Below are 14,649 nucleotides of genomic sequence, written 5' to 3' on the forward strand. Positions count from 1 at the left end.
CGTGAGGAGCATCTGAATAAAAATTGCCACTCTGCCCTGCTCTGATGGTTTGCTAGATTTCCAAATGGCTTGAATGACATGGGTAGGTCTTCCTAGGGAGACTGGGCCCAAGGTGAGGAAATCAGGGTGCAGAAAGGGGAAGTGACGGGCTCTAGGCCACCACGCTGGCTGATGGCAGGGAAACCCAGAAATCTGTTCTCCCGATCAGGCTGGGATTCTTTTCAGTGGCCACGAGAGCAAGTCAGCTACTTTCATCTGTTTACGCCAGGCGATTCCACTCAGTATAGAACTGAGATATTTTGAGTAGAACTCACTGCCTCCCAAAATGTTAATATTGCCAGAGAAATTACCCACTCCCCATGGGTCCAGCCCATTTCTCCTTCTTCAAGTGTTCCAAGAAGAATCTGTGTAAGGGTTATCATTGCTGTTATGTTTCAAAGAACCTTCAAGTTCAGGTGCATGAGATCGTCTGACATCTCTTTTGCACACTTACAATTTCATTAGCTGAATTTGCACAGTCTTCAAAACAGGGGAAGAATTAAAGGCCAACATTTTTCGTTCGTAAAATGATTCTTATCAGTGATATTATAAAAACAAATGGAAATGGAAGATTCTGAAGAATCGCTGAGGCTTGCGTTTGAAAAACGAAGGCTTACAAATGCACCCCACATTTGCTATTTGCATCTGGGTAACTGGGTCTGTTACTCAAAATGCAATTGAGGGGCAATTCAGGAACCTTGGCTGTGTTCTGGTTCAAGAAAAGCAAAAATCGCTGGAGAGGACAGTGGGAGGGGCATAACCGGGGAAATTTTACTCTGGTCTCAACACTGTTCCCTAGCGCCACCCCCACAAGCTGCAAGTTCCTCCCTGGCGTCTGCCAGTCTGAACACGTGAAGGAAATTTGATTGATCGATTCAGCGGTTGGCCAAACCAGCCAGATGTGATATCTATGAAGCCCAAAGTCACAGGGCACTTGACAGGCAACCTTGTGCAGCAGAAACAGCACGAGGCCAGGGCACCCAAGACCTGGGTTTTCATCCCAACGTTGTCAGGGACTAACAGCAAAGTCATTGAATGCGCCCGCCCCACCACCCTTGGCATCACCCACTTTTGCATAATTGAGGTCTCCCCCTTCTAGCCGCAAAGACAAATTTGTCTATGATCTCCAGCCCCTCCCAGCTCAGAGCATTCCTTGCCTCTAGAGAAACAGAGAGGTTGTCATTTACCCATCACTGAAGAACGAACTGGTTACAGGAAGTCAACGTCCACTTTAAAGTATTTTGAAACCATAGTCCAGGAACCCTGCTGTTGACCCCTGTCTGCTAGTAACGGTATCTGCCGGAAAAGTCCTCTAATCCCCGGCCCATTGCTGCTTAAGAGCAATTTACGGCATGTCATTGCTTGGCTGCAAGACTCCGTGCTCTCCTTCCACTCCCACCCCGCCCTCAACCACCACCTCTACCACAACGCCTCCAAGCGGACTGGAGAGAAAACATGCAGGTGGTTTTAGCTGGTGCAGGACAAATTAGAACGAGATCAACCATGGTGTCCTATTGCCACCTTCTGCCCCCTCCCATCCGCGCCCACTGTCGCTGCTTGGAGCTGTGCTGTCCAATACGGCAGCCACCAGCCAATGTGATTAAGTTAAATTAATTAAAGTTAAATAAGACTTCAAGTTCAGGTCTTTGTTAACACTAACCCCATTTCAAGTACTCGAAAGCCACATGTGGCTAGGGCCACCACATTGGACAGTGAAGATGTTAGAGGAAATTGTCATCATGGCAGAATGCTGTATCAGATGGACTTCCCTGGAGAGGCTCCCTGCCTTCCAAGAGGATCTCCTTAGCCAGGGGAGTCCCCAGGATCTGCTCCTGCCTTTCTCCCGCCAACTCCCACTCGCTCTCCATCGTCTTGTGCTACCGGCAGGGTTTATTTTTATTTATTTATAATTTCTATTTATTTTATTTTTGGCTGCATCAGGTCTTAGTTGCAGGAAGTGGGATCTTTCATTGTGGCGCACGGGCTGCTCTCTAGTTGTGGTGGCGGGCTCAGTAGTTGCCGTGCGTGGGCTTAGTTGCCCCGCGGCATGTGGGATCTTAGTTCCCGGACCAGGAATCGAACCCGTGTCCCCTGCACTGGAAGGTGGATTCTTAACCACTGGACCACCAGGGAAGTCCCTACCAGCAGGGTTTAGGGATAGGAATTCTACCCTTCGGAATGGGAAGAGTGCCAGAGAGACCCAGGATACTCTTTGATGGACAAATACGATATTACCGTTGGCTGAATGAAAGTGATGAGGTGCCTGTAGCATCACCTTCTGATTCCAGGGCCGTGAATCAGAGGGAGAAAGGCCGGCTGAACCAAGATGGCAATGCCCTGGGAGAAAGCCCGGCCGAATTTGACCTTGGACAACAATTTGGGGATAAAAGGGTTAATTGGGGACCACTAGATCATAACACGCAGAAAAGCCCAGCCTGCCTCTGCCATCTCGCGGTCCAGGGCCTGGCACACTGCCTGGCTGGTTGTGGGCAGTTCATGAGCTGCCTTTGTGCCTACGGGCCCTCAACAGGTACTTGGTGGTTGATGGTGATTGAACTTAGCCTCTTTTGGGGCTTCCTAATTAAGACGTCTGGGAACATTTACATAGGTTTTGCAGCTAGTCCATGAAGTATATTTAGAAGTTAGAGAATAAAAGCCGTTTTAGGGCAAGGCCCACCTAGCTGTGCAGTGGAAGTTCCCTTCTTCGCAAGACGCGATTTCCACAGCGCCTTCCTCCCCCTTTCCTCTTGAAGTCTGCGTTTGGTTTGTTTTGCTATTTCCCTGAGGGTGTGTGTCTACTTCGTCCAAACGAGAAAAGAAGTTCACTTTAATAAACCGAAGGGGAGAAAAATGATGCGGCCAGGATCCTGGTAAAGTTGGGGAAGGAGACGGAGAATACAGAGCAGAAATCGTAAAACCACAAGCCCAGTAACACTTTTAAGAGTCCCAGAGCTCTTGTATTTTGTCCCCAGGCTGGGGAGAAAGACCGTCAAGGGGGGAGCGATTTCTTTCACAGATTTCTAAGAGCGGCGCTGAACCAAAATTAACTCCTTCGCGGGAGCCGGATGCCGGCGTGGCGCTCGGCCCGCGGCCCCGGGAGCAGGTGGCTCCAGGTGACTGAGGCCGAGGTCCCCAGGGCTCCCTTTGTTCTCCGGACTCTGCGCTGAGGCAGGCGGCGGGCGCCAGCGCCCCCGTGTGGCCGCGCGCGTCCCGTGCGCGCAGAGGGTGGCTGGGTGGGCCGGTGGCGCCCCGGCACCGCGGGGCCGGGTGAACGAGGGGTGCAGCCCGGCCCGGAGCAGGGACGATCCCGCCTGCGCCCGGCCTCTCCCGGAAGTCGTTCGGGCAGGTGATGAGCGACTAACGTCCAGGCGTGCCTGCAGCAGGAATCCTGCTGGGACGGATGGATGTCTTGCCCCGATGTCTGGGGTTCGGGATGCGGCAAGGCGAGCGGGCGGCCCGGCCTCCACCGGGCCTGGCCTGGCCTGGCCTGGCGTGTTCTTACCTCCGGCTTCCTCTGTCCACAGCGTGGCCTCTCCCCCACACTTCCAGTTTGTGGCCACATCTCTCCACGTGGATCCAGCCTGAGAACCAGGTCTGCACGCTCATCCTTACACCAGCTCCGACCTCCCGCCCCGTTTGGGCTTCCGGCCCCAGGGCCCACCCGGACTGCCACCCTCCAGGGTGGGGATTTCCAGCTCCCCTCCCACCAAAGCCCGTCCGTGCCCAGATCTGGGCTGTCTTCTGAAAACCATGCACAGCCCGACCCCCTTTCGGGTTTGTTTTTTCCTAGCATCACTGCAGCTGCCCTGGATCCCCAGTCCCTTAGGATTCTGGGCCAGCGTCTCCCTCTAGCCTCTGCTCTCCGCCACCCACTCTACCCGGAGGTGGCGGCCACCGCCCTGCTCCTTCATCATTCACAGCCCTGGCGGCTCATGCATTTGCTGGAACCACGACCCTGCTCTGTCATCACACAGCGGGTGCTTGGTGGCTGACATTTAATAGGCACTCGCTCTGGCCCAAGCAAATGTGATCATGGCCTTATGGGTTGCCCCCTATTGATTACAAGGGTCCTGTGAGGTAGGTACCACTCTGACCCCCGTTTTACAAATCAAGCAGTGGAAGCATGGAGAGTTTGCCGAAGTCATACAGTCATGAGGTAGGGAGCCTGGCTTTGGAGCAGGTGCTTGTCCCTTATACTGCCAGGATTCCCTGAGCAGGCGGTGGGGGCCACATCGGGTCCAGGGTGGGGCAGCAGCCTCAGCTGGTGGATGGAAATGGAGGCCAATGGGGCCGATTCTTCTGATCCTTCCAGAGAGCTTGGCCATCCCATTCAGATTATGACAGTTGTGTCAATTTTGGGACTGACCCCTCTTTCAGTTGGCCTGTGGGCCTGCAGGTTGCACCCACCCTCTGCTGTCCTGGAGTGGCTGGGATCGTGGGCCCTGCAGTCTAGCTCTGCCTGCCGTGGGCCTCACATCTGCACCTTCTTTCCACATCCTCCTCTGTAAAATGAAGTAACACTAATACCATGATCAATACATGTTAGCTGGTGTTATTATTTCCAGTCTGAATGAAGAGGCATTCAGACCTCCTTCTCTGTAGCTCTGTCCTAACCCTGGCTTTGTTTCTTGCTACTTCTCTTTGCTGTGTTACCATGGGCAAGTTACTTGGGCTTTCTGAGCCTCCTGTGTCCTTATTTATAGGTGGTGAGTATTGGATGTCACCATGTTCAAGTTTCACCCCGAATAGCCTTGATTCCAGAAGCAGCTCAAGCTGTCTAGGGCAAATTATTGCTCACTTTCTTGTAAGGGGCTTCTCAGTATCACATAGAAATTCATTCCAGTGTTGGCTCATCATGACCAACAGCCGATTCTTGGTTTTATCCAACTGAGGCATCATTTAGTCCCAGCCTCTGGGAACAAGGAAAGAACCCATTCACTTCTTTGTAAAAATCCGCTGTGTGCTTCAAAACAGGAATCAAGACATTTGTTAGCCTCCTCCAAATAAGACACCACTTCAGAACACCGCTGGGTTAGCGGTGCCAAATTTAGCTATTTAATAAAAATACAGGACACTCAGTTAAATTGGGATTTCAGATAAACAACGAATACTTTTTTTGTATAAGTATTCCCTAATATTGCATGAACAAATATTGCATGGAACATACTTCTATTAAAAAAGTATTCGTTGTTTATCTGAAATTCCGATTGTGGTGAATGTTCTATATTTTATATGGCAACCCTACACTGGGTAGAAGGCACTCCCACAAGTTGACCGACTGGGGCAAGTCCAAGAGAGTTGGGCATTCTTTCCAGAGGTCATTGGGAACTGCCTCCCCCTCCCATCCTGGACCTGATTAATTTATGCATTGAGAGTGCTATTTGGAGAGAAAGATAATAATCTATTATAAAACCATGCTTCCTCTTGAATGAAGTAGTAACTACGGTATTGACTGCACTATTGGAGAAGACATGATGTTTTGCCATCAAGTGTGTGTGACGGTCCCCGGGCACTGCAGCTTGCCACAGGTCACAAAGCCTGTGATGACGGGCCTCTCAGCTACCGTGCTTCCTCACCTGATCTCTGCCATCCTACGGGGAGTTAGTTGATGGGCAAAACACAACTTTGGTCCAAGATGGCAGCAGACAGGCCCTCTGCTACAAATATGTCCCCACCCACCTGGGCCATTTTTCTGGCTGCTGTCCAGTGCCAGCCCTTGCTACTCTACCTGACTCCATTTCTCAGAGCCAATTTTTCTGCTCAAGCCTGCTGAATTCCCAGTACTTTCTCATGACCCCACCAGTGTCAGCCGTCTGCTGTGGGTATCACCCCAACACCAGCCCCAGAGATCATGGATTCCACTGGCCATCCCTCCCATCCCCTCTGCCAGCCCCTGTCATGTCACGTCATGCATCAGGGCTCACTTTACCCGTCATCTGCCTCTGTCACCAATGCCTTCAGCTTCCGACAGGTAAGCCATGGATGTTGGTTTCAGGCAGACCTGGGTTCCCAGGCCAGCTCCTCCACTGAACCACTCTCTGAACTTGGACAAGTTCTCTGTGTGTCCGTTGCTACATCTGTTTTCTAGATGGCGTATTAGTTTCCTACTGCTGCTGTAACAAATTACCACAAACTTAGTGGCTTGAAACGACACAAATTTAGCTAAGCCACAGGTCTGTGGTTCAGAAGTCTGGGTGGGCTCAGTTGAACTCAAGGTGTTGGCAGAGCTGTGTGTCTTTCTGGAGACTCGGAGGGAAGAACCTGCTTCCAGGTTCATCCGGGTTATTGGCAGAATTCGGCTCCTGATGGCTGCAGGTCCTGTTTCCTGGCTGCCAGGAGCCCCTCTCCACTCCCCTCTTCCATCGGTAAAGTCAGCAACAACACACCAAGTCCCTCCCACACTGGGAATCCCTCTGATTTCTTCCCCTCTGGCATCCCTTCTGCTCAAGCCAGAGAAAGTTCTCTGTTTTTAAGGGTTTACGTGATTAGATTGGGTCCCCCCAGTTAATCTCCTTATTTTAATGTCCATAACTTTAATTCCATCTGAAAAGTCCTTTTACCATATTCTGGGGATTAGACGACGGATGTCTTTGGGGCAGGGAAGGGGGGAGGCATTATTCTGCCTACCGCAGATGGGGTAGTGATGTTGTAGGGTAAAACAAGGTGCATTCGTTTCCTAGGGCTGCTGTGACAACGTGCCACAAACTAGATGGCTTAAAACAGCAGGAATTTATTGTCTCACAGTTCTGGTGTCTAGAAGTCCCAAATCAAGGTGTCAGCGAGCCATGCTCCCTCTGAAACCATAGAGGAGAATCCCTTCTCTTTTGTCCTAGCTTCTAGTGGTGGCTGGCAATCCTTGGCGTTCCTTGCGTTGCAGCTCATCGCTCCAATCTCATCACGTGGCCTTTCTCCCTGTATGTCTGTGTCCAAATTTCACTCTTCTTAAAAAGACACTAGTCATCCTGAATGAGGGTCTACCCTAACGACCTCGTCTTAACCTGATTCCATCTGCTAAGATCTTATTTCGAAATTAGGTCCCATTCACAGATACCGGTGCGAGGACTTCAACAACTATTTTGGGGGGACGCAATTCAACCCCAACACGAAGTAATGCCAGAAAGGCACCAGGCATGGGGCCTGACCACTGGCCGGTGCTTAATCAATAGTAGCGGTTGGCATGCACAAGTGAAGTCTCAGACACACTGGGTGACCATGGCCATGGGCGGGGCCGGCTGGTGCCTCGAGATCACACTTCCTTCTGTCCTGCGTCCTGACCGTTCCTTTCCAATCTTGTGTTCAGCTTCATCCCCTCCCCCCAGCCCTTTACTCAGGCTGCCCCCTTGCCGGTGATGCCCCCTCCCTTCTCCCAGGCTGTCCAAATCCACATCTTGGCCACTCTTCAAGCCCCACCTGTTCTGGAAGTCCACCCCCCAGGTGGCTGTACCCATTGGCAGGTTGGGCCAATTAAAGATGGAGCCTGGAAAGGCTATTCCACCCTGAAAATCCTGCTGCTCAGCTGGCTGGAAACAGAGCCTTCCTATCAGGCAATGCAGGTCAAAAACTCAAGGGAGAAACAAAGATAAAGCAAGATGCTGACTCAGTGGCAGAAAGGTTCAGAAGAAGAGTAATTTTCAGGCAAGAAATTGCACCCTCTGCCTATCCTGGGCTGATAATAATCCATCTTGTAAGCGTGAACTGCTCTTCCTAGAAAGAAGAGCAATTAACATCCAAACACCCTGGCCAAGTTAGCGTTCCAGGGCCATAATTCTTTGGGGGTCTGCACTACATACAAGACACTGGGTACTGGCTGATTACCACCCTTGCACATTTGTTAATATTACGTTGGCCTGACTTAAAATGCAAAGGAGGAAAGGTTTGATAGATTCCATCAGCAGTGCAGGAATCTCACTCCATTTTTTCTGTACCTCCATGTTTAATCAATTAGAACATGTGCAAACGCAAAGCAGTCCCCGGCCACGGCAGAGTCTGTGGAGAGTGCAGGCCTCGGTGCTCACTCTCTAGAACGACTTCCAAACACTTGAGCGTCCTGACCTCGCCTCGTTTCCGGAAACATCCTTAAGCTCACTTCCCCCAGCACAGATGGGAACAGAGCTGGGCGGACGAGGGACAGCTGTCGCTGCCGGAGGAACAGAAGAGACAGGCAGTCTTGTTTGGGGCTGAAAGACGCTCCAGAGGGAAGTCACCATCCCCCTCCAGACACGACCCCTCAAGGCTCTCACCTGCGGGGTGAGGGGCTCCCAAGGGCCAGGCAGATCACCTCTGCATCGCGAGGATCTAGCACGGGGCCTGGGCAAGATCACTATGGGTTGGCTGAAGAAACAAATAAACTCAAGACCTGGGATTCGAGGCAGCCAGAGAAGATTCTGGAATCTGCCCCTGCTTGCAGTCGAGAATGGGTCTCAGCCCCACCTGAGTCCCAGGATGCAGGCCTCCACCTCCCATGGGCATCACCTGGCCTGGCCCAGAGCACAGCAGGCAAGAAATGCAGCCACCTTTCAGCTGTAGGCCTGCAGGTCAGAGCCGACTGCCACAGCCCCGTGGGGCAGCTGGCGGGGGGTGGGGGGTGGGGTACCGTTTGCAGCTGTTTATATGATGTGTATCTGGTAGATAAATAAACTTCATTTTCCGGGGCTGCCAATCTCTAAACATGCAGAAATATACATTCGCTCAGAAACTTAAAAAAAAATAAACAGACGTGGTGATGTTTGAATCTTCCTAGCATCAGGGCCCTGGGTCCCAAGCTACTCGCCTTTCAGCTGGTGAATAAACCTAGTTTATGGATCCCTCCTATGGGCCTGTGTGTAAAAGTTTTGCTCGGAGGAAATGCTCCCTGTTAGGATGTGGGGGAGGGACGGCGTGAGCAGCAGGTCCACCTAGTACATCTCCAGGCAGGCCCACGGCACAAGCCAGGCGACCCTTCGCGTAGCCCAGAAGGCGGCCCCACCATCTGCTGCCAGCCTCAGCTCAGCCTGACACGGGGGGTCAGGCAAGCCAGGTGAGAAGCCACCCAAGTCTTTTAAGCTGGGAACCCCCGCCCCCCGCTTTATTGTGACTCCGAGGCACCTTAGACAGGCGCCTGCCTGCCTCCATCCCTTCGTGGGACACGCAGACAGGAGAAGGAGGGAGAAGATTCGGTTCTGGGCTTCACTCCTTCTCCATCTCAGGCTAGAAGGTACCTGGAGATGTCCTCGCCACCTCCCTTGCTCTGAGCCGTCACAAAGACAGTACGTTTATTCTTATGGCGCCGGTCCACAAAGCCTGTTCGCACAGCAGCCCCTGGGAGGCCCACAGGGCGGCCGTTCTTTCATTCATTCATTCGCTCACTGGTGCATCAGGTGAGTGACAACCCGCTCAGGACTGGTCCTGGTCCCGGCGCCCATCACGCAATGCTGAGCAAGACAGCAGCCTTCAAGGGGCGCATACAGTCCAGAGGAGCCAGAGGCCAGGTTTCAGGAACTGGAAACCCAGAGGTGTCAGGGAATTGGGCCAAGGTCTCACCTAGTAGGTGACAAAAGAGACCCAGAGTCTGGTCCGATTCCCCGATGGAGGGTCTTCCTACCACTCAGTGGAGTTGCATCCTACCCACAGGGTTTTGTGTTAGGAAAGGGGAGTCGGTCGAGAGGGGGAACAGGGTCAGAAAAGAGAGAGAAAAAGAGAGAAGAGGGGGAAGAGAGGAGGGGAAGACAGTTTAAACGGCTCAGGCCACACGCCCCACCATTTGAGGCCTGAGGTGACAGACAGGTAACACTGTTCCCTCCGTCATGATCCTGGGCACCTGTCACAGTGCCAGCGCCTCTCACTCCTGAGGTGAACCCCCTTTCTTCTCCTTCTCGACAACATGGCTCCAAAAAGAAAACCCACCACTCTCTCTGGTGCCCAAGGCAGTAGAGCCAGCTCCAGCCCTGGGGACAGACTGGTGCTGGAGGACTGACAGAAACAGCGCAGTCTCCAACCCTTCTCCAGGGACCTCCGAGGGTCCTTTCACCTGCATTGTCACCTTCGCCACTAACTTTGCACCCTAACGCCCCCCGACCCACACGCCCAGGCAGAGGCCACCAGGCTCCGGTTCCTGGAAGGACGCCTGGGCCTGCTGCCTCTCCTGTCATTCCCCGTGGCTCCCGTCACACAGCCAGGAGCACCTCGAGGAAACACATGGCTGCAGTGGGCCCGGGGGAGCACCCATGCCCCCTCGGGACCGTGGGCCTCGCTGCCTCGGCCGCTGTGAGCGTCGGCAGTCATGGCTCTCAGCCGGGGCCCCGTGGGGAGCTGGCCTCCACCGCACACGCCCTCCCCTTCCCAAGGTCATGTCACCTCCAGAGGCAGCCCACGTCCAGTGACTGGGCGTTAGAAGGGTGGCCCATTAATTTTGGGGCTGAAAGGCCACGTGCCAGGAGCCCCTCAGTCCCGCGAGAGTTGGTCACCATAGTTGTCGCACAGGGTGGGCACCAAAGGCCTGGCCCCTCGACCAGCAAGAGACGGCTCTGAAGGGCCACTCTGGCCCCAGAGGCTCCTGAAGGGCTGGCTGAGGCCTTTGCCGTGGCTGCGTCGGAGCTCACTTTGGCCCCGTCCTACCTCCGTCGCTCCCCTACGGATGCAGGTGCCAAGGACACGTCCAGTAAGCTTCCTCAGAGTCTGTTTCATGGGGATCCGACCTGAGATAATAGCGAAAGTTGAATTTTGGCTTGGCAGTGCCAGCTGAAAATTGTCACTCGCCGTCTGCCTCTACAAGGTCACTAGCCACCGCAGTCGCTGACCTTCAACACACGCTGAGAGGAGTTCAGGGCGGAGATCAGGAATGAGGCCCTCTGTGCTCTGGGGAAAACTGGCAGAACAGGGCTTCAGAGAGAGATTTTCAGGAGGAGGTTTTATGAGCCCATGTCTTGCACCTCCTCAGATCTAGAAAAGCACTAAGATCGTGAACGGAGACATCTGCTCCTCGTGACCAGCAGCGGCCTTCTGCTGAGACGTGCGCTTGACTGCACGCACCCCCTTCACCAAAATCATATGTAACACTGACCTTCCCCCCACCCCTTCGGAGCAGTTCCTCAGAGCTCTCTGAGAGGCTGTCTCCCGGGCTGTAGTCCTCATTTTGCCCCAGATAAAACTTCACCCACAACTCTCACGTTGTGCGTTTTTTTTTTTTTTAGTCGACAGCAGTCACAGATGTCACAGCCAGGCTCTCCCAGGGACAAGAAGGAAAGCGAGGTTCCTAGCCTACTGTTCCCCTTCGAGAGGCTTCTATTCTTCCCTCTGTGCCTCCTTTCCTGCCCCAATAATGCAGGCTTACTTGACATAAAGGCGGATAATCTCTTACTCCATTTAGCTATGAGCTGGCATCCCTAGGATTGGCAAAGACATCTGGAGAGTTGCTAAAATGGGCCTGCAGACATGAGACAGTGGGGAACAGCATGGAGGTTCTGGGTATCCCAACCCCGCCTGATCTTCCCTCACGCCAAACACAAATAAAGAACACCTTTGGCACTTTGTGGCCACAGGTACCAAGTTTTGACTTAAAGAAGCATCTGGCTGGTTGGAGGTCGAGGCGGGGAAGGTTTGTAAATACCAGGTAATCCATATTACAAAAATAGCTTGAGAAATTGGCCGAGGGAAAGAAAGGCCTCTGGATGCCAAAGTGAGGACAGGGATTGCCAGGTGACACTGGACCAGGTGCATCACTGCCTGTGTAGTAAAAGGTGGATGACAGGGTCTACATTGTTCTCCTGGTCTCTGACACTGAAGAATTCGCCAACCAGAGGAGTTTTCATTAGAAATTCACATCTTGGCTAAACACTGCACTTTATAAGAAATGGGGAAAACACATTCCCAGCCTTCAGAAGTCTAGTCAGCAAGCCCATCTTCGGGTCGCTCAGTTATCCACTGTCACATAACAGCCCATCCCAAAATGTACTGGCCGTTGTGTGGGCTGGCTGGGCTCAGCTGGGGGGTTCGTCTGCTCTGTGCTGGTGTCACCAGGGGCTGCACTCATCTGGAAGCTTAACTGGGATGGAATGACCACTCTGTCATTCACTCATGTGGCCGGCCATCTGTACTGGCCGTTGACTGGGTGCTCAGGTGAACTGTCCACAGAAGCACCTGGGCTCCCCGCCCCCCCACCCCCAATGCATGTGGCTGCTCCACAGGCCTCGAGCATCTCACAGCACAGCACGCTGCTCCAAGCAGGAGCTCTGTAAGTGAAAGCAGAAGCTGCGAATCTGTGAAGACCCAGCTTGGAGGTTCCATAGCATCACTTCCATCACATCCTATCAGTCAGAGCAAGTCAGACCAGTCCAGATTCAAGGGGAGAGTAGAGCGTCTTCACCTCTTGATGGGAGGAGTGGCAAAGAATTCTCAGCCCATCTTTAATCCATGGGGATGGAGAATGACACTCCACTTTGGCCCTGTCGTTATGGTGCAAAAGACACCAGTGTGTGGGCTTTGGACTCACAACAGCCTGGGAAGAAGGATCAGTTACATGCCTGTCCTGGATTGACATGGAACTGGCAGGGAGACCAAAGACTGGAGGCACAAAGTCATGTAAATGACAGAACATCTCCGTCTTTCCCTCAATGGGTGAGAAATGGCAGGGGGAGCGTGGCTTGGCTTTGAAACCCATTGGACTGGCCATCTTTTTCTTTTCTCCTTTTGAGTCTGAACATTCCTGATTCAAACAGGAAGCCCTCATTGAACACGGATGCCTACTTTAGGTCTACTGGTGAGATGAGACTAGGAAATACCCTTCCTCTCTGCACTTTTCAATTCCAAGCTCCAAACACATTTCCAACACCTGTTTTCTCTGTGACAGCACTGGATCTAAAGAAAGTGGAGCTTATGCCGAGGGTTTAATTCACCTGTAGTAAACTTAAATCAACACAGATAGAGAACACCGCAGGAAAGAGAGAGCTACACACTTGCTTTTGTTTTTTAATTCATTTTGCCCATTTCCTCCTGATTTCACATGCACAGACTACAGGTAAGGCACCTTCAGCCCAGCAGGGATCTCTGAGCTGAGCCCCTAAGGAGACCCCTGCATACGCAGAAGGCCAGTCCAATCAACTCCTTAGAAAAGCACAGGGGATAGGTATGGGTGTCAGAAATAGCTTGAAATGCTCCCCAAACTAGTAGTGTGAAAACCACACCAGATTTCCAGAAAGGGCGTTCTCATCCCCAAGGCAATTCCAGAGCATGTGACGGCAGAGCTGTAGACTACGGCCCAGAGGGGCTGGACAGCCACCCTGCTCTACATCTCCACCCTCCACAGTGCCAGGTGGTAAGCCAATCCGCTGTTTCAACGTATTCTTCTGCTTCCTTTCACAAGGTTATCCCAAAGGAAATTTCAAATCAAACCAAATGAAACAAAAAAGGTGGTCAGTCTCCACAACAAGGCATATCTGATGGGAGATAACTGGAGCATTTGATAAAAAGGCATCATGTGGGCCAACATGCAGTAAATGACCAAGAAACTGCAGACAAGTTCCATTGACTTGTAGCTGTGTGTATTCAGTCATTCAATCAACGGTTATCCAGCACCTGGGATGCCAGAGCTAGGGACAGCGGTAAACACGAGCAGGATATCCCTGTCATCTCAGAGCTTGTGGTCAGGTGGGAATGCAGGTGATCACTAAGTCATTACGAGTGGGAAGAGGGCCACAGAAAAGAAAGGCCCAGGGCCACGTGAGAACAGCTCCTTACTGCAAAACTGAATCATGTTATCCATCCTGTGTATCACTGAAAATCATACCAACTTTGATTCTGCAGCTATAAACCAAAGTCCTGTCTGAACAAGTAATACATTATGAACAAATAATTCCAGAACTAATGCTGTCTGCTGCTGCGTTTTGATTGACACAGTTCCACACGTGATGAAATGACCCCCAGCTACCAAATATCATACAAAGATTTGGAATTTCATACCAGTAAGTGGACACTTGACCACAGAGAAAAACAAGCCACCTCTCCATGACCCACCCCTAGAGCCCATCATTCCAATGACCCCATCTTAGTCCACTCAGGCTGCTGTAACAAAAATACCACCAACTGGGTGACTTAAACAACACTTATTTCTGGAGGCTGGAAGTTCAAGATCAAGTCACCAGCAGATTCGGTGTCTGGTGAGGACTCTCTTCCTGTTTCATAGACAGCTGTCTTCCCTCTGTGTCCTCACACGGGGAAAGAAGAGAGGGAGCTCCCTGGGTTCTCTTTTATAAGGGCACTAATCTCATTCACCAGGGCTCCACCCCCATGACCTAATCCCCTCCCAAAGGCTCCACCTCCTAATATCACTTAGGGATTAAGTTTCAACATATGAATTTGGGGTGGGGGGACACAAACCTTCAGTCTATAGCTCTCACCAATGCTTCGCATTTTTCTTTGGCTAACAGACAGGGCCAGCCTGGGGAGGTAGAGGCAGGGCTGTCCCAGCTCAGCCACTGGGGGCCAAAGGCAGGTCACTGCCCTTCTCTGGCTGCAGTTTTCTTATCTGCAAATTGGGTGGGGGAAGGACTGGCGGACCACGTTCTCTCACTGAACAGTTCTTCAAAGCAACAAGGAGGCAGCTGCAGGCAGGGGAGGTTTCCCCTGGAGAGCAGGTCC

This window comes from Delphinapterus leucas, chromosome 16 (assembly GCF_059928025.1).
Source record: "Delphinapterus leucas isolate spDelLeu-1000000601 "Yukka" chromosome 16, BTC_Dleu_Yukka2, whole genome shotgun sequence".
NCBI lineage: Eukaryota > Metazoa > Chordata > Mammalia > Artiodactyla > Monodontidae > Delphinapterus > Delphinapterus leucas.